General features: G+C 40.4%; 1 pseudogene; it reads left to right on the top strand.

Annotated features, from left to right (window-relative positions):
- Nucleotides 1-11,808, top strand: part of LOC124975383 (BTB/POZ domain-containing protein 1-like) — a 51,767-nt pseudogene extending 39,959 nt beyond the window's left edge.
- Nucleotides 11,809-21,063: the final 9,255 nt, after the last annotated feature.

Genomic DNA, 21,063 nt, shown 5'->3' on the forward strand with positions numbered 1-21,063 from the left:
AGTGGCAGTTATGTTAAATGGCTGATGAGACCTGGAAATTGACTGTTGTCTGGCATTTCTGTGGCTCTCTGAGGCCAGGGAAGCCCCCGGCCATGATCAGCATGGCTGAATTCCCAGACTATTTTTTATTCTCCTCTCAAGCAGACACACTGAGTAATAGGCCCCACCATACATGACAAAATTGGCAACATTTCTTTTCCTCCTTATGGGAACACAGTTTGTCAGTTGGGACTAGGTCAATCCCCATTTGTCTTTGCCCTGTGCAGAGACTTTATCCTTTGGTCAGGATAGTTTGCACTGGTCTAAAGGTCCTATTTTAGAGGAACTCATTATTTTTTGAGACATTTTGGGAACAACCCATCTATCTCCTTTGTGGATTTAAGGACTCTCAAAAGGAAGAAAATAAAAGAGAGGAGGGTATTATTATGACATCACATCACCAGACATTTCCTAGGATTGATTCATAGCAGCACCTGGAAACTTCCTTACACTGGAAAAGAAGATTCTTATAGTGGATTGAGAGGTCATATTACCTGTTCTTTGGGGGACTCTCCTCAGCTCAGACTTCAGCAGGAATCTCTTTCCAGGCAGCTGCCTCCCTTCCAGACTCTTGTTCTCCTGAGAATTCTTGATCCATTTTTGAAGTAAAGTGAAAATTACATGCTTTCCAGGGATGGAAGCATCAGAGTTACCTAGGTTACCAAAAGAAATATCAGGGGCCTGAACTGCAGGCCATAGTTAAGTCTGACTAATTCCCTAACTGGACATGGTCCCTCTCAGATAGATTTTGGGCCAAGCTAGTCTACTTGATCCCAGGACAGAGTCACCCCTCCAGATTTATAAGACTGAGATGAGGATTGGGCAACCTCTATCAGGACCTCTGCATTTCTGTTTCCAGATGGGATCAAATTCTTCCAAAATCCCATGAGGATCACCTCTCTCCTGTCTGCTCAAAAACTGGAATAATTTGGACCCCCAATTAAAGAGAATATTTTTTATATTCTTTTTTTCTGGGGGGGGGGGTATGGGTACTGGGGATTGAATTCAGGGGCACTCGACCACTGAGCCACATCCCCAGTCCTATTTTGTATTTTATTTAGAGACACAATCTCACTGAGTTGCTTAGCACCTTGCTTTTGTTAAGGCTAGCTTTGAACTCACAATCCTCCTGCCTCAGTCTCCCGAGTCTCTAGGATTACAGGAGTGTGCCACTACACCCAGCTCTTTGATATAATTTTGCACTAAGGCCTGGCCTCAGTACCCATTGGGAGATGGAAAACAATGGCCACCTAAACTATAGTACCATTCAGCAATTAAACCAGACACTAAATCCCCAGAAAAGAAAAATTTATCCACACAGGAAAAGGGACCTTTACCAGTTAAACAGAAAATTCCCTCAGCCCTATCTGAAGGAAAGATAATAGTACCTAATATCACTTCCCCCTGTATGTCCTAACTTAAAAGAACTAGAGCCCAGTTCTTATCCAGGGGCAAACCACCTATGGTCCCGGAGTTGCTAAAAAACCTGCCACTCAGGGCATATATCTCCTCAGGACAATGCCAGGTAGTGAATTTGGACCTCAGATAGTACAGGTCCCTCTTTCATTAACTGACTTAAAAGACATAAAGAAAGACCTAGGGAACTACTCTGAAATCCCAGATCAATATCTTCAGACCATCCAGCAGTTATCAAATCTTTATGACTTAGCATGGTAGTATTGTCAGGGGTCGCTGGCTCAGTTGTGGCTCGCCAATAGCTCCCAGAAAAAACGCTCCGCAGACACGAGATCTCACGCAAGAGACTTTATTTATGCAGACGATTCACATTTACTGGGGGCGAAAAGAAGGGAAAAAAGAGAGAAAGATGGCGTATGGCTTCTCCCAGATATTGGAATCTCCCAGGCTGAAAAGAACCAATCGCGGAGGAGAATTCTTGCAGGCTGACTGATGAACCAATAGCATGTTAGGATGCAATGTGGGAGGCAGGAAGATGGCTACAGGGTAAGCTGGAAATTCCTATAACGGAAGAGGCGGGCAGAGCTCAGATTGACAAGTGGTGGAGAGACCGGAAATTCCTGAAACGGGAGAGGCGGGAGGCTTTATACCTTACAAGTATGTTATTTATTTTGAGTCAGACTAACTTCCTTGAAAAACCAAAGTGTCTTAGAGAAGGCTAGTAAAACAGGATATGCCTACTATACTGCAGGGAGAGAAAAAGTAACCATGGCAGGCAAGAGTTGGAACATTCCCACTGGGAGTCAGGCAGTTCTCATTGAATCAAATTGGAATGCTGACAAAGATAGAGATTAATGGGACAGACATCACTTTATATATATTGCTAGAAGGATGAAGAAGGGCCCAAGTTAAGCCTTTCAATTATCCTCAATTAATAAATGCAATTCAGGGAGAAGGAGAGCCACCAGCAACCTTATTACAGAGACTCTAAGATGCTGTTACTAAACATAGCAATATTGAGCCAGAGTATGTTTGGCCAGATTATGACAGAGGAAATTATCCTTAAAGACAAATTCTTGACCCAATCTGCCCAAGACATACAGAGAAAACTCCAAAAATTGACTGTGGAACCAGGCAAAACCTTGGACCAATTAGTCCAGGCGTCTAAAAGTCTTTTATAATAGGGACCTAGAAAAGAAAAAAAGAAGGACAAATGACATGGAGAATGGGTGGCAGCCCTGCAGTAGGGATACCAGGATACTGCTCAGTTTATTGTTTCTCTTGGGGAAGGAAGGCCATTTTAGGAAGGAATGCCCCCAGAGGTACAAATATCCTAGACCACCTCCTGGACCTTGCCCACTCTGTGGTGGGGAACAACCGTTGGAGGCTAGATGTCCTCTGAACCTGTTAGAATTGAGGCCGTTGCCTACCACTTCCCAATGATGAGTCTCAGGGGCTTCCTTCATGGCGCCAATGATGAAGTACAACTTGAGGAGCCCCAGGTGACTTCGCTGTGGACAGGCACCAGATAAACTTCCTTCTCAACACTGGAGCACAATTCTCAGTCCTATCCTTTCTGCTGAAACTTGGTCCCAAGATAACCCTTCAGGGCATATCAGGACAGGCCTGGAGTGGTATTTTACTAGGCCTCTTGCTTGTTCATGAGATGATTTCCACTTCTGTCACTTCTTTCTTATTATGCCAGAAATTCTAACTCCTATCTTAGGAAGAGACCTGTTATCTCAATTAAAGATCAAATTACTGTTATCACCTGGGATATATAATTGTATGCTTCTAATGGAAACAAATATAGATCCCAGTCTGGTCAGACAATAATATAGGGGGAAAGCATGAACTGCAGTGCTTGGTAAAATACATCTTAAGGATTCCCCAACCCTCGTCAGAAGCAATATCCCTTAAGACTAGGGGCCAAGGAGGGATTAATACCTATTATACTAAATTTGAAATGACAGAGACTTTTATGATACTCTATCCCCTATAATACTCCTATATTGGGGGTCTCAAAGAGCCCCCACAAATGGATATTAGTTCAGGATCTTCAAATAACCAATGAGTCAGTAGTTCCTTTGCATTCAGTGATTTCATATCCATATACTCTCCTCCCCCAGGTTCCCAAAGGAACTGCTTATTATACTGTCCTAGACCTAAAGGATAGGGATTTAGAGACATCCCCCGTTTGTTTGAACAAGCACTGGCACAAGATCTCATGGACTGGTCATACCTTGATACAGTGTTACTTCAATATGTAGATGACCTTCTTTCATGTGGACCTTCAGAAAAATAATTTCAGAGGGCATTGACTCTCTCCTCAATTTCCTAGCCAATAGGGGATACAAAGTATCCTGAGAGAAGTCTCAATTGTGCCTACCCCACATTACCTATTTAGGCATGCTACTGGAAGGTAAAACTCAAAAACTTGCCCCAGAAAAAAATTCAACCCATATTGTCATATCCCCTTCCACCAACAGTAAAACAACTTAGGGCCTTTCTGCAAACAACTGGATATTGTAGAATTTGGATCCCTGGATGTATTGAGAAGGCAAGACCCCTCTATGAGTGCCATAAGGAAGTACAGGGACATTCACAGGCAATTGTTAATTGGAGTTCAGAAGCAAGGAAAGCCTTACCCAGACCCCTCCTCAGTCAACCTTTCAATCACATGTACAAAAAGGAATGGAGTGACATTGAGAATGATCACTCAATCACTGGGGGACACTTCCCAGTCAGTGGAATACCTAAGTAAAGAATTAGACAAGGTGGCCTTGTCGTAGCTGTGCCTGCAGTAGGACAGTTGGTCCCTGAGGCAAATAAACTTACTCTGGGAAGGCCCCAAATTTTATTTCCCCCCCATGACATACAAGGAATTCTAAACTCTAAAGGGCAGTCTTTAGCTAACAGTTGTATTCTCAAATATCAGGCCCTTTTGCTGGAAGGACCCAAAATTATATTAAAGAGGTCATAATCTCAATCTAACCTCTTTCCTACCAGAAGTAGAGGAAAAACCTATCTACTTCTGTGAGGAAGTTTTAATGGAAAATTACACTTCCAGGCAAGATTTATTTGATCATCCTATAGATAATCCCAGTCTCACTTCATATATTGATGAGAGTTTATCAGTGATTGATGGGATTCAGAGTTCTGGATATACAGTAATGACAGATTTTGAGGTCTTGAGCTGGGGTCACTTCCTACTAATACCAGTGCTTAGCTGGCAGAATTAGTTGCCCTAACCCAGGCACTAGAACTTTATAAGGATTATCACTCACTAAATTAGATAACCGGAGGTGACATGATCTCTTGCCCAGAGCCGATCTGAACCAAAAGGACTGGGGAGGACACAGACATGACAACCCCCTTTTAGAAAATACTACAAAGACACTCTCTTAAAAAAATATATTGTAGTTGTAGATGGACATAATACCTTTATTTTATTTATTTATTTATTTACTTTCATGTGGTGCTGAGGATCAAACTCAGTGCCTCACATGTGCTAGGCAAACGCTCCACCACTGAGACACAACCCCAGCCCAAGACGCACTTTTGTTTTCCCTTTTTGGTACCAGGGATTGAACTCAGGGGCACTTAACCACTAAGCCACATTCCCAGTTCTTTTTTGTATTTTATTTAGAGACAGGTCTCACTGAGTTTCTTAGGGCCTTGCTAAGTTGCTGAGGCTGGCTTTGAACTTGCAATCCTTCTGCCTCAGCCTCCTGAGTCACTGGGATTACAGGCATGCGCCACGATGCCCAGTCCCAAGATTCAGTCTTTCTAAAGAGGACTCTTTTGTGTTTGTTGGCATTCCTCTTCTGGAGAGATCAGTACTAAATCTAACAATTATGGTCCATGATTCTTGGAAAGCTACTGTAAATTCTACTGAGTTTCAACAAAGGAGCATAGATTCACTGGCACAAGTGGTGTTACAAAATAGGAAAGGGTTAGATATTCTCAAGGCAGTTAAGGGAGGTCTATGTGCCATGTTGAATGAAAACTGTTGTATGTATATCAACTCAGCAGCTGAAGAGAAACTTAGGAAGATTAAAAACATATACACATAATAGATGAACTCAAGGAACAGCAGGGGTACAGGGCAGTTCATTATACAACCTGTTTTCCTCCTTGGGTAATAGGGTCCTTACCTGGACACTACTCTTTTTGGTACCTATCATCGTGATTTTATTAATTGCGTGGTTTGGGCCATGCCTTTTCTCTTTTTTTCCCAATTAAGATACTTTTCATTTCAGAGGAAGTTGCAACAGTATAAAAACATTTAGTCCATAATATTTACCAAGTATCAACATGTTCATGCATCCAAACTATCAGAAAAGGTCATACAGTAGCACATAGGTTTTAGATATCTTAAAGCCCAACCTCAGGTGTTTCAGTGTTACTCTCCTCACATTCTGTTGTACAAAGATTTCAGGGCGTGGGCCATGCCTTTTCAACTGTCTTGTCCATTTTGTATCCTCTCATATAGTGGCAATAAAACATCAGATGATGTTACAAGTGGAACCCCCAATGGACTTCCCTCCATACTTCTGCTGTAGACCCTTTGATGACCCTTTCAGTGTTAGCCTCTGGACCAGCCCACTTTTTCCCACTTACCCTAGATATTCCTCAAAAGGATATCGCAATTGCTCCTATGACACCCCTTGTTAGCCAAAAGTAGCTAGAGTGATCATTATCACAACTCCCAGTAACAGTTGGGGTGTCCTTCCAGCTCTAGGCCCCCTTCTCTTCATAGAATTTTGTTACTGTCACTTTTGGAATAAATCCACTGCTTGTTTGCTATCTCTGTGTTCTATTCTTTAATTCTTTATTGAGTGGAGACAATGAACCCAAGACCCCTAGACAGTAAAACTGTCATCACCAGGATCATCAAGGAAGTGCTCTCAGATGGTGCTAACACCTCCAAGGAAGCCTGAGCACCATTCCCCATGCCACCAGCTACATCCTCTCTCAACATCTTTGCAATGAAAGGGAAGCTCAAGATGTTCAATGCCAAGGAGGTACTCTCAGGTCTGGAAAAGACCGCATTCCAGCAGTTCATTAGCTCTGGAAGAATATAGGTGGGAACAGAAAGGCAAGAAGAAAGCTTCAGAGCAAAACTGGAAGGACAGAGAAAAACAGACTCAGAAGAGCAAGAGAAGAGCAGGAGTGAGACAATGAAGAAGACCTGGAAGTCTGGAGGAAGAACAGAAGGAAGAGGAGAATGTAGAGAATTGAAGAGAGCGTGAGACCATGGCACTATGGAGCTCCCACAGTGAAACGTGCTGCAAGTTTACCCAAAGCTTTACGCTGTTGGGCAGAGCACAGGTGCCTGAGAAAACCAAAATAAAAACTGACTAAAATCAAAACCAGTGCTTCCCAGATTCAGAGAAGCTGAGTGGCAGAATCGTGCTTTGCTTAACTAATCAGAAGGTTATGACTTTTGGGTAAGGGATTCTGAATGACTAATTAAATTAGTTGATTTGATATCTCTTGTTTACTTACATGTATGACTAGGTGGGATTTTTTTATTTTTGTTTTTTGGGGGATTTTTGAATATTTTGGCTGTACATGGTTCTGAGTCACACCAGTAATATATATAGGGAAATAATGTCTGTCTCATCCTACCATCCTTCCAATCCCCACTGCCCCACCCCTTCCTTCACTTCCCTCTGCATAATCCACGGTTCCTTCATTCTTCCCTACCCCCCCTCCAATATGGATCAGCATTCGATTATCAAAGAAAACATTTGGCCTTTGTTCTTTGGGGATTGGCTTATTTCATTTGGCATGATAATCTCTAGCTCCATCCATTTACCTGAAAATTCCATAATTTCAAACTTCTTTAAGGCTGAGTAATATTTCATTCTGTATATGTAACCATATTTTCTTTCTCCTTCATCTGTTTAAGGGCATCTAGGTTGGTTCCATAGTTTAACTATTGTGAATTGAGCTGCTATAAACATTGATGTGGCTGTGTCACCCCAGTATGTTGATTTTAAGTCCTTTGGGTATAAACTGAGGAGTGGGATAACTGGGTCAAATGGTGGTTCCATTCCAAGTGTTCTAAGGAATCTCCATACTGCTTTCCATAGTGGTTGCACCTATCTACAGTCCCACCAGCAATGTATGAGTGTACCTTTTTCCCCACATCCTTGCCAACACTTATTATTGCTTGTATTCTTGATAATTGCCATTCTGACTGGAGTGAGTTGAAATCTTAGAGTTTTGATTCGCATTTCTCTAATTGCAAGAGATGATGAACATTTTTTCATGTTTATCGATTGATTATATTTCTTCTTCTGTGAAGTGTCTGTTCAGTTCTTTAGCCCATTTATTGATTGGGTTATTTGTTTTTTGGTGTTACTTTTTTTGAGTTCTTTATATATCCTGGAGATTAGTGCTGTATTGGAGGTGCATGAGGTAAAGATTTCTCTCATTTCTGTAGGCTTTCTCTTCACATTATGTTTCCTTTGCTGAGAAGAAGCTTTTTAGTTTGAATCCATCCCATTTATTGATTCTTTTTTTGTGTGTGGGGGTGCTGGGGATCGAACCCAGGGCCTTGTGCTTATAAGGCATGCACTCTACTGACTGAGCTATCTCCCCAGCCCCCCCCCCCATTTATTGATTCTTAATTTTACTTCTTCCACTTTAGGAGTCTTTTTAAGGAAGTCAGGTTGTAAGCTGACCTGATGATGATTTAGGCCTACTTTTTCTATTAGGCACAGGGTCTCTGTTCTAGTGCCTAAATCTTTGATCCACTTTGAGTTGATTTTTGTGTAGGGTGAAAGATAGAGGTTTCATTTCATTTTGTTACATATGAATTTCCAGTTTTCCCAAGACCATTCATTGAATAGGCTATCTTTTCTCCAATGTATGTTTTTGGCACCTTTGTCTAGCATGAGATAACCATATTTATGTGGGCTTGTCTCTGTGTCTTCTATTTTGTACCATTGATCTACATGTCTCTTTTGGTGCCAATATCATGCTGTTTTTGTTACTACTGCTCTGTAGTATAGTTTAAGGTCTGGTGTGTGATGCCTCCTGCTTCAGTCTTCTTGCTAAGGATTGCCTTGGCTATTCTGGATCTCTTATTTTTCCAAATTAATTTCATGATTGCTTTTCCTAGATCCATCAAGAATATCTTTGGAATTTTAATAGGAATTGCATTGAATCTGTAGAACACTTTTGGTAGTATGGTCATTTTGACAATATTAATTCTGCCTTTCCAAGAGCATGGGAGATCTTTCCATCTTCTAAGGTCTTCAATTTCTTTCTTATAGTGTTCTGAGTTTTCATTGTGGAGGTCTTTCACCTCTTTTGTTAGATTAATTCCCAAGGGTTTTTTTTTTTTTTTTTTTTTTTTTGAGGCTATTGCAAATGGGGTAGTTTTCCTAATTTCTCTTGCAGTGGATTCATCACTTATCTATAGAAATGCATTTGGCTTATGGGTATTGATTTTATATCTTGCTACTTTGCTGAATTCATTTATGAGTTCTAGAAGTTTTCTGGTGGAATTTTTTGGATCGTCTAAATACAGAATCATGTTATCAGTAAATAGTGATAGTTTGAGTTCTTCTTTTCCTATTTGTATCCCTTTAATTTCATTCAATGTCTGATTGCTCTGGCTAGAGTTTCAAAGATGATGTTGAATAGAAGTGGTGAAAGAGGGTATCCCTGTCTTGTTCCAGTTGTAGAGGGAACACTTTTAATTTTTCTCCATTTAGAATGATGTTGACCTGGGGTTTGGCATAGATAGCTTTTACAATGTTGAGGTATATTCCTATTATCCCTAGTTTTTCTAGTGTTTTGTACATAAAAAGGTGCTGCATTTGGTCAAATGCTTTTTCTGTGTCTACTGAGATAATCATATGATTCTTGTCTTTAAGTCTACTGATGCAAGGTATTATGTTTATTGATTTCTGTATGTTGAACCAACCTTACATCCCCGGGAAGAACTCTACTTGATCATGGTGCACTATCTTTATATTTAATAGACATTTATTTATTTATATGTGGTGCTGAGAATCAAACCCAGTGCCTCACATGATAGGCAAGTGCTCTACCACTGAGCCATGACCCTAACCCATGCACTCTTTTTAATATGCTTTTATATGCAATTTGCCAGAATTCTATTGAGAATTTTTGCATCTATGTTCATCAGGGATATTGGTCTGAAGTTTTCTTTCATTGATGTCTTTGGTGTTGGTATCAGGGTGATACTAGCCTCATAGAATGAGTTTGAAAGGGTTCCTTCCTTTTCTATTTCATGGAATAATTTGAAAAGTATTGGTGTTAATTCTTCTTTGAAAGTCTTCTAGAACTTAGCTGAGTTTTCAGTAGTGTCTGCCATGATATTTCCTTTTTCATCATGAATTTTAGTAATTTGAGTTTTCTCCCTCTTTCTCTTTGTTAGTGTAGCTAAGGGTTTATCAATTTTATTTATTCTTTCAAAGATCCAACTTTTTGTTTTGTCAATTTTTTGAATTGTTTCTTTTGTTTTAATTTCATTGATTTCAGCTCTGATTTTAATTATTTTCTGTCTTTTGCTGCTTTTGGTGTTGACTTGTTCTTCATTTTCTAGGGATTTGAGATGTAATTTTAGGTCATTTATTTGTAAACTTTTTATTCTCTTAATGTATGAGCTAAATGCAATGAACTTTCCTCTTAGCACTGCCTTCATAGTGCCCCAGATATTTTGATATGTTGTATTGGTGTTATCATTTATCTCTAAGTATTTTCTTATTTCCTCCCTGATTTCTTCTGCTATCCATTTATCATTCAATAGCATGCTATTTAGCCTCCAGGTGTTGGTGTAGCTTCTTTATTTTATTTTATTGTTGATTTTAAATAATAAAATATTTATGATCTGATAGAATGCAGGGTAGTATTTCTATTTTTTGTATTTGCTGAGAGTTGCTTTGTGGCATAACATATGGCCTATTTTAGATAAGGATCCATGTACTGCTGAGAATAAAGTGTATTTGCTCAATGATGGATGAAATACTCTATGTCTGTTAAATCTGAATCATTGAGGGGGCGGTGCCGGGCTCGGCGGCCCACAGGAGCTCTCCGCCTAGCCCGTAGCTGCGCACAGCAGGATGACCGCAGCAGGGACCAGGTCCCGGCGCCTAGGCGGAGCCCGGCGCCTAGCTGCAGCCGCCCCTGGGGCCCCTGCTTCCTCTGCAGCGGGAGCCGCTGTACAACTGGCAGGCGACCAAGGCGTCGCTGAAGGAGCGCTTCGCCTTCCTCTTCGACTGGGAGCTGCTGAGCGACGTGCGCTTCCTGCTCGGCCCGCAGCGCATTCCGCACAGCGCTTGGTGCTGGCTTCCGGCAGTGCAGTCTTCCGCGCCCTGTTCAACGCCGGACGTGGAACCCGCCTTGCTGAGATTCCTGTATTCAGATGACGTTCAAATCGGCCCAGAAACAGTTATGACCACTCTTTACACTACTAAGAAATATGCAGTCCCAGCCTTGGAAGCACATTGTGTGGAATTCTCACCAAGCATCTTGGAGCAGATAATGCCTTCATGTTACTTACTCAGGCTCGATTATTTGATGAACCTCAGCTTGCTAGTCTTTGTCTGGACACTATAGACAAAAGCACAGTGGTTGCAATAAGTGCAGAAGGGTTTACTGATATTGATATAGACACACTGTGCTGTTCTGGAAAGAGACACACTTAGTATTCGAGAAAGTCAACTTTTTGGAGCTGTTGTACGATGGGCAGAAGCCGAATGTCAAAGACAACAATTGCCTGTTACTTTTACAAACAAACAGAAAGTTCTAGGAAAAGCACTTCCCTTAATCCGGTACCCACTGATGATAATTGAGGAGTTTGTGGCAGGTCCTGCTCAATCTGGAATGTTGTCAGATCGTGAAGTGGTAAACCTCTTTCTTCATTTTACTATTAATCCTAAACCCCTGAGTGGAATACATTGACCGAACACGGTGCTGCCTTAGGGGAAAGGAATGCTGCTTCAACAGATTTCAGCAAGTAGAGAGCCATTGATGTTATAGAGGAACAAGGGATCAAATCAGGGAAATATAAATTATCAAAATTGACTGAAGAGGAAAGCCTGAATAGACCAGTTACCATGGAAAGAATTAAAAGTTATCAAAGAACTGTCCCTTCACAAGGTGGTTTTTACAGGTTCACAGTCAATAGAAGAATCTCTATTGTTGGATTTGGTTTATATGGATCTATTCATGGTCCCACGGATTATCAAGTGAATATACAGATCATTGAATATGAAAAAAAAAAAAAAACCCTCAGACAGAATGATCCTGGATTTAGTTGTGATGGGACTGCTAACACATTCAGGGTCACGTTCAAAGAACCTATAGAGATCCTATCCAACATATGCTACACAGCATGTGCAACACTCAAAGGCCCAGATTCCCACTATGGCACAAAAGGATTGAAGAAAGTAGTCATGAGACACCTGCTGCAAGCAAAACTGTTTTTTTCTTTTTTCAGTTCCCCTGGCAATAATAATGGCATGTCAATAGAAGATGGACAGATACCAGAAATGATATTTTATACATAATGTAGCAGTATAATACATCTTGACTAAATATTACCATGCAATCTAGTCTCAAAAGTAGAAAAAACTGAGCACCAAAAAATTAGTTTGAGTGTCATGATTATTTATAATTGTAAGATAAGAAACACTTTAGTTTCTTAGGGAAAATAGAAAAATGTTGATATAAATCTCTGCATGACTTAAAAGGCAAATTTTCAATTTTCTTATCACCTTAGGGGAAAAGATAACTGGGTTTAATTGTGTAAAAAAAAAAAAAAAAAGCTCAGCTATTTCAGCATCATCTTGTATAATTTCATAGATCTGCTAACTTACGGTCTTTCAAGAGTTTTGAATTGAAAGATTCTTGTTATATATAACAAGTTTGGTTTTTTCTGTTTTAACTATTTTGAAGGTTAAATGAGATGAGGTGGGTCAATATTCCTACAGAATTCCTTTTAACTCAAGTAACTAATTTCAGAAAATTAAGAAAACTGACCTTATATTTGGGGTTTTGAAATGTCTGCTTGTTAGCATTTGGAATACTGCTAAAATAAAAAGGGGGGGTCTAATAAATGCCCAGGAAACTTTCCAATGTATTTACAGAAAAGGATATTTTGTAACAGTATAGTAATGCATTACACAGTTTTACAAGAAATGGAAGTTTGTATAAATTCCCAATAATGTGATATAAACAAATGACCTAAAGGAATAGTCTAAGACTAAATCCTTTATCACTAAACTGTACCACTGTACCTATTTGTATGGGGGAATGCTGCTGATAATTTCCAAGATTGAGATGATGATGGTGCTGATGATTGGGTAAACAGACATCAGTTCAACATTGTGATAATCATATATAGTAAGAAATGGAATAAAACATGAACATTTCTAACAACTACTTTGGAATTAAAAACTATTGAACAGGATTACTCCTGCTGAAAAAGTATGCTTTCTGTCACATATGTAATTCTATCCAAGAAGTGAAATGTTTAATATTTGTGACTTCATTAACATGACAGGCACATCTATATTAGAAATAGATACAAAATATATTTGGCAGAATGACATATACTTTTATGTAAAGCAGAATTTTAAAATACAAATGAAATAACATTTTTCCCTTGAAAGTGATTATCTTATTTAAAAACTTAAGTGTCATTAAGCTTAAAGTATATCAGATAGTTGTGGCAGATGATTAAAAATCAAAATTCTTTTAAGTATCAACTTAAAAACAATTTTTAAAAAATAATTAGGATAAAAATTTTTCACCAAAAGTAATATTTTCAAGAAGGTAGTGAGGTGTGTTTGTTATTTAGGCTTCTTGAAATTACTGAAGAAACGGGAAATTTTTCTTTGATACCATGTTCTTAGGGATATAAACTTAACTGGAATACCTATGGAATGTATAGTTGACAGAAGATAAACTGGCAAACAATCTGTAGTAGTGATTATAGAAAGTACTTCTGCCTTAAAAAGTATGACATGCCAGAGATAAGTTAGTGTTTTGATTTTTGAGACATTTCACATGCTTCATGTGTTGCACTGAATGTACTGAATGTAGGTCTGCCTGGGACAGGTACAAGAAATGGAGCAGTCTGCTGACATTGGGACATCACCAGGAATTTCTAAAAAATAAAATGTTTATTAGCCTTTTTTAAAAAATCTAAATCATTGATTGTTACTTAATTCTATAGTTTCTTTGTTTAGTTTTTGTTTGGAAGATCTATCCAGTGGTGAGAGAGGTGTGTTAAAGTCACCCAGTATTATTGTGTTGTGGTCTATTTGATTCTTGAAATTGAGAAGGGTTTGTCTGATGTATGTAGATGTGCCATTGTTTGGGGCATATTTATTTATAATTGTTATGCCTTATTGCTATATGATTCCCTTAAGCAGTATGAAATGTCCCTTTTTATCCCTTCTGACTTTCTGAAGTCCACTTTGTGTGATAGGAGGCTGGAAACCCCTGCTTGTTTACACAGTCCATGGGAATGATATGTTTTTTCCCAAACTTTCACCTTCAGTCTGTTGATATCTTTTCCTAAGAGTTGAGTCTCTTAAAAACAGCATATTGTTGGGTCTTTTTTAAAATCCAATCTGCCAATCTGTCTTTTGATTGGTGAGTTTAGGTCATTAATATTCAGGGCTATTATTGAAATATGATTTGTATTCCTGCTATTTTGGTTTATTTTGATTTTTAATTTGACTTAGTTTCTCCTTTGATTGACCTTTCCTTTGGTGTCATTTTTCCCTTTCCTGGTTTTCTTTTTTTTTTTTTTTTTCATTTCTTACTCAAGGAATATTTTGCTGAGAATGTTCTTTAGTGCAGACTTTCTAGTTGTGAATTATTTTTAACTTTTATCATGGAAGGTTGTTATTTCATCCTCAAATCTGAAGCTTAATTTTGCTGGATATAAAATTCTCAATTGGCATCCACTTTCTTTCAGAGCTTGATATATGTTATTCCTGGTGTTGAGGGTCTGGGTTGAGAAATAAGCTAAAATCCAAATTGGTTTCACCCTATATGTAATTTGATTTTTTTTTCTCTCACAGCCTTTAAAATTCTATCCTTTTTCTGTGTGGCGAGCCGCCACGCCGCCATGACGAGATGGCACTGGTTTCCGCTAAAGCCTGAGGTGCATTCTAGGTAAACAAGTCCATTTTTGGTTATGCCAACTGTTGCATACGGGAGCGCCTATGAGCAAAGGCCAAGTGGCAGGAGTAGATTGGTTATTGCAAGAGTATAAAGGTGTACGAATTCGGCTCAAGGAAGTAGAAGAAAATCCATGGTTATATAGTAATAAGATCCTGATTAAACTGCTGAAGGAAGATTCCTGTGTCGTGCTTTCTTGCGGGCGAGGGACACGACAAGTGGTGCCGAAACCCGGGAATCAGAACTTTCAGTGGTCAGGGGGTGCACCGGTAAGTACCACAGGATCGAACGGAACCGCTTTGGGTGCCTGAGCGACTCGTGCATAGGATACCTGGGAGTCTGTTAGCCTCGACTTCAGCTAAAGGTGTGAAGGAACAGAATGAAGAATCTACTGATCCTGTGGTGTCTGGTCCTGATGACCCAATGGGCCAGTCAGAAGTCAGTTTCTAAGATAAGGCTTTGGGCGGTTACTCGGGCATGGCCGATACCTATGCCGATCCATGCTGATTCCAATATTTTGCCAACCCTTTTCGCCAGCACTTGTGAGATGGAAATGCCATGTCGTGATCCTATGTCTACTGAAACCTCTGTCTTTAATCTTACATCCTTTAATTTGACTGAAGTCTTTTGTTTCTCCCTTCATAGTGATAGTCAACACTGTGTGCGTCTGCTCCTTAAAAATGTCACCTCCTGGGACAATCTCTTGCGACATAACAGCGTATCCTTAAACATACTGACTTCTGCCCTCACGCAGGTTTCGCAGGGATTGCAGTCTGGATCTGGTGTGGGAAATAATAGTGGAGTGGTAAATATCACCACCCTGGTTACTGTGAGTACCGGTCATTTTCCATGGGCAAGGAAAAATGCGACAAATGCCACATGGTTTCTTGCTTCACCCGCTTGTACCCCTTACAAAAGCTTCCCCCCAATATTTACTCATTGTCAAGACAGAAATTGGGATTATAAAGAGGTGGCTCCGGGATTCTCTATATCTCCATCCCTTAAGAAGTTTTCCTATAATTTCACAAAAAATGGTACCTCTACCGGATTGGGGTGGCCCTTTTATCAGTGGCTGATAGGTAATCGGGCCGGAGCCACGACTGACATCTCTGCTTTAGCCTTATTAAAAGGAGGCAATTTCTCTTTGCATAATGCAACAGGTACTGTCACGGAAGATATACAGAGAGGACATCGACTAGGAAACTTGTTGTTGCATAAGCAGCTATATAACGCTACTCTTCCCCCCGCTCCAGTATGTTTAACCCCCCCTTTTCTATTTATATTATCAAACAGTTCGGAAGTGATTTTAAATTGTTCTAATGACAATATTACCTGCCTGCTTTCAGAGTGTTGGAACGGTAGTGAATCTGTTGCTGTGATTGTAAAGGTACCCACCTTTGTACCTGTCCCAGTGGAGGTCAATCCAGATAATTTTCCGTTGGTGGACCTCTTCAGAGAAAAGAGAGACTTTGGCATTACCGCAGCCATAATAACTGCTATTGCTGTCTCTGCTGCTGCAGCCACTACCGCTGCTCTAGCCATGACCAATCAAGTTCAAACAGCACAAACCATTAATCAAGTCATACAGCAAACTGCACAGGTGCTGGAATCCCAGGACTGCGTCAACAGACATATCCTATCAGGGATCTTGGCGGCGAATCAAAGAATCGATTTACTACAAGTACAGTTGGATGAATTTTTCAACATTGCACAAGTTGGATGCATCGGGAATCATAAACACATGTGTATAACTCCAGTAAGATATGAAGAAGCAAAGAATCAAAGCCACTTGATTTCCGCCTTTCTTGCAGGCAACTGGTCCCTAGAAGCTGAGAAGATGATGAATCAACAATTATTGCAGATTGCGATTTTAAATGACACCCGTGTTGAGCCTGTTACTTTGAGTCAGTTTTCTAGCTGGCTCACCTCTGCCTTTAGTTATTTTAAAGAATGGGTTGGTGTGGGAATCTTTGGATGTATTTGTTTTGCAGGCACTTGCCTTTGCCTTTGGCTTATTTACAAGCTAAGAGTGCGTCAAGCACGTGAAAAGGCGGTATTAATTCAGGCTGTGTTGGCCATTGAGCAAGGGGTGTCACCTTCTGTGTGGTTGGCTAATCTGGCACGGGAATAAGTGGCATTTTTAGTATATCTCTGTTAGAGTTAGAATTATCATTTACGCTAGGTGTCTGCAGGGTACTGTTGTAATTACTATGTACTTTTCTTTGAGGACTGTGTATTTGCATCCTGGGGATTTCTTGTACTAATTAAAGCTTCAATTGTCTTATAACTTCCACCTTTGATCTTGAGCTATAACAATGATGTTGGAGGAGAGAACTGTTACTGTATGCCTTGTGTTCATTATGATGCCCCTGTATTGTGCAGCATTGGCAAGAAGGGTAATGTGTTTTCCTACCTCAGGCCTTTGCAGTTGCGTAAGCTGGATAAGCTCCCCCAAGTATGGTTTTCCATACCACTATGTCTTCATGGACGCAGGATGCGAGGCAATGCACTGCACTTGAGAGTTTTATTTTGAACCTCAAGGAAGGCATGCCCTATTGCATGTGGGTTTGATGTCCACGTCCCACCCTACGAAAAAAGGCATCGGCTTAGGTGATGTCAGGCCCGGAGAAGGCGCCACTCTGGGACTGATGTTCACTATCTGCCACTTTTACACAGTAGGATAGGGCCTCTACCTTCACCTGTGTTCATAAAATAAAGAAGGGGGAGCTGTGGCGAGCCGCCATGCCGCCATGACAAGATGGCACTGGTTTCCGCTAAAGCCTGAGGTGCATTCTAGGTAAACAAGCCCATTTTTGGTTATGCCAACTGTTGCATACGGGAGCGCCTATGAGCAAAGGCCAAGTGGCAGGAGTAGATTGGTTATTGCAAGAGTATAAAGGTGTACGAATTCGGCTCAAGGAAGTAGAAGAAAATCCATGGTTATATAGTAATAAGATCCTGATTAAACTGCTGAAGGAAGATTCCTGTGTCGTGCTTTCTTGCGGGCGAGGGACACGACAATTCTGTATGTTAGTCATTTCCATTATAGTGTGCCTTGATGTGGGTCTACTGTAATTTTGTACATTTGAAGTCCTATAAGCCTCTTGTTGATTTTATATTTCATTCTTAGATTTGGGAAGTTTTCTGATATTAGGTCATTGAAAAGATTGTGCATTCCTTTGGTTTGTATCTCCACACCTTTGTCTATTCTGGTAAATCCTAAATTTGGTCTTTCATGTTATCCCATATTTCTTGGAAGTTCTGTTCATGGTTTCCTATCATCTTCTTTGTGCAGTCAACTTTATTTTCAAGAGTATATATTTTGTCTTCATTGTCTGAAGTTGTCTTCCAAGTGGTCTAATTTGTTGGTGATACTTTCCATTGAATTTTTAATTTGGTTTATTTTTTTCCTTCATTTTGAGATTTCTGCTTGATTCCTTTTAATAATCTCTGCCTCTTTATTGAAATGATCTTTCACTTCCTGTATTTTCTCTCCAATACCATCCTTTGTTTTGAAGATCAAGCTATGTATTTTTGAAACTCCTTCTCTGACATTTCTTCTACAGTGTTGTCTATGGATTCTATTGTTGGAACACCTTGGTTTGTTTGAGGTACTTTGTTCCCTTGTTTTTTCATGTTGTTGGTGTGTCTTCTCATCTAGCAGTACGGAACTGAGGCAGCACAGATTCTACCCTGTAGTCGTATAATATCTCTGAAGTCTTCCAGTACCTCACCTTTAAGGGGGAGTTCAATATTAACAGCTCCTATTAAACCATCTACAGTTTTGTCACAATAAATAGAAATGAAGCATTCAATTATTGTCTACAATATATAAACAGTAAGTTTGCTAAAAGGGTTTACCATTTCAAATGATGGACAATAATGGAACAGAAGTAGTGTAAGTTGTGATGTTATGAGGGAGGAGAGAAGATAGAGGTAAAAATTTATAGTAAGAGCAAGAAATGAATTAATAGAGGATGGCTCTTAGTATGAGAGAAGTGAGAAAGAGAACCCAGGGAGAAAGATGGGTGAGAGAAAAAATACATACAGATATTTTTTAAAGTAAAAATATGAGAATACCCAACAAAACTGTAATATACTATTCAGATATCAATTCCTCAATAAATTGATACTTGAAAAATATTTGGATTCAAATATAATATAGGTGTGAGAGAGAGGGTGAAAAAAAGGAAAGTCTCAATGAAAAATTGAATGATTGCTTCCATTGGATTTCAAAAAATTTCTCAGCTTCCCTTCTCTGCCAATAGGTGAGGTTGTCTGAAATTTGATGTTAGCTCCAGTCCAGTGGGTGCTGGACCTGGTTGGGTGGATGAGCTGATAGCAAGATGCCCTCGACCCTCTTCCAGTCTTCCCACCTGTAGTAACTGGCCCCTTCCATCCCTGCACACTTCAGGACTCATTGAACTGGAGAGAGCCCAGTTTTCTCTAGTTTCTTCAACCTGTGCTCCCCCCAGGGATCTGCCCCTAGTCTCCAGATTTCCACAGGCTTGCCAGACCCAGACTGGCCTGCGCAAACCCAGCTGCAATCTGATGAACCTGGGTTTCAGCTTCCCCAGGCTTTGCCTGGTTGCAGTCCCAAGATTTCAATGCCCTTTCAACTTGCAGAGACCACCAGGGATGTGCTCACACAAAGGAGCAACCCTGCAAAGAGGCAGCCAGATGGCAGCCACTGCCACACCCAGCAGAAAGACCTCAGGTGTAACCAGATCTGTAGGTACCCCAATATAGTTCTAGGCCCTGGCCTGTGTCCCCAGACTGAGGTGGCCGCACCCTGAGATGGCAGCAGTAGTGGCAGCAAACCTGCAGGCTCTGGATAGTGTCCCAAGATGGTAGCAGCTACATGTAACCAAACCTGCTGGTACTGTGACAATGTACTTCCAGGCAAGAGTGGGTAGCAGGCAACCTGCTGGTGGTCTGTGGGTGATCAACAGGCTAATGGCAGATGATTGGAGGGTGGATATCGGGCAGTGGACAATGGGTAAGTGAAAGGTGGGAAAGGGGCAGCCAAGAGGCGGGAAAATGGGCAAATGGGGGATGACAGGCAGCAGTCAGCTAGCAATCTGCACTCAAAAGGCAGGCGATAGACTGGCAGATGACAGGCAATGGTGGTGGCTGAATGAGGGGGAGGTAAACAGCAATGACTGCCTCGCAGAGAAACAGTATTTCCTCTGTTTGAATTCCAAGTCAGGGATTGACAAGGAATGCAGCCCTCCCTCTGGTCCGCCATCTTGGATCTCTCCAACTTAGTGGTTTTTGGATCCCAAGTTTCCTTGCCCCTCCAAAAAAGGTAATAACTTCCATGCTGCCTGCTATTCTGCAGATCAGAGGCAGTGAAGGCTTGGGGAAAATTGGAGCTCTGATCGTGGTCAGTCTATTTTTGAATGTACACTATTTGGCAACAGTAGCTTCTTAAGAATGATCAGGGGGCTGGGATTGTGGCTCAATGGTGGAGTACTTGCCAGCATGTGGGAGGCACTGGGTTCAATTCTCAGCACTACATATAAATAAAAAAAATTAAAATTAAAAATTTTTAAGAATTAAAAAGAATGGTCAGGACAGGTCAGCTTTAGGAAACTACTAGGAATCTGGGAGAATAATGAACTCTGTCATCTCTTCACCTGACAGTTGCATTAATTTGAGTTTTGTTTTATCTAAACTCACTTGGCTTGCAGTCCTCTCAGATGGCCTGCAGACATTTAGCCTGAAGGATGGCTGCACTCTGGGCATGTATACTTTTAAATTATTGGTGTTGACTAGAATGTCAAGCTAGGGTGCCAATATCTTACTTTTACAGAAGAAATGGCACGGTGTTAGACGTCACTTGCTGCTTACCTCTGTGCAGCTGCTTACCTCTGTGCATTTTCACCTCCTGGAAGGTACAAGGTCCCACCTTTCTCCTCTTGTATTCCATCTCTCAGGTTCCTATCTTTGCTTTCCATTCTCTAGTTCATGATGAACTTAGACTTTATCTCCTGTAGGCATGAGTTTCCCTCAGTGCTTCTCACTTCCCATCTCTCTTCTGCCTCTTCTTCACTTTCTCTTCTTCTTTAATTCATTTCACCCACCAAACTAGGAACTTTGATTATATGCTTAATATCCCAAAGTTCAGGTTCCTCTGATTCCTTAGTTCTAATCTTATATCTTAAAAAATAATTTTGTGAAAACTCCTCTGAACCTTGAGGGAAATCTGATGGTGGTCATGAATCTAACCTTCTCCCCACCACAAAATCCCCTTTAATGTCTTCTAAAGTATCTCTGTTAGCCTCTCTTAGCCTTTTTCTCTTTTCATTCAGTGCTCCAAAGCATTTTTTGTTTCACTTGAGCACTTGGGACTTGACAAAGTAGTGTGGTATAGTTTAACATCATTAACTTGTTAAATACAATGAAAAGTTTATTGATAAATGA

The sequence above is a fragment of the Sciurus carolinensis genome, unplaced genomic scaffold, assembly GCF_902686445.1.
Source record: "Sciurus carolinensis unplaced genomic scaffold, mSciCar1.2, whole genome shotgun sequence".
NCBI classification, from domain to species: domain Eukaryota; kingdom Metazoa; phylum Chordata; class Mammalia; order Rodentia; family Sciuridae; genus Sciurus; species Sciurus carolinensis.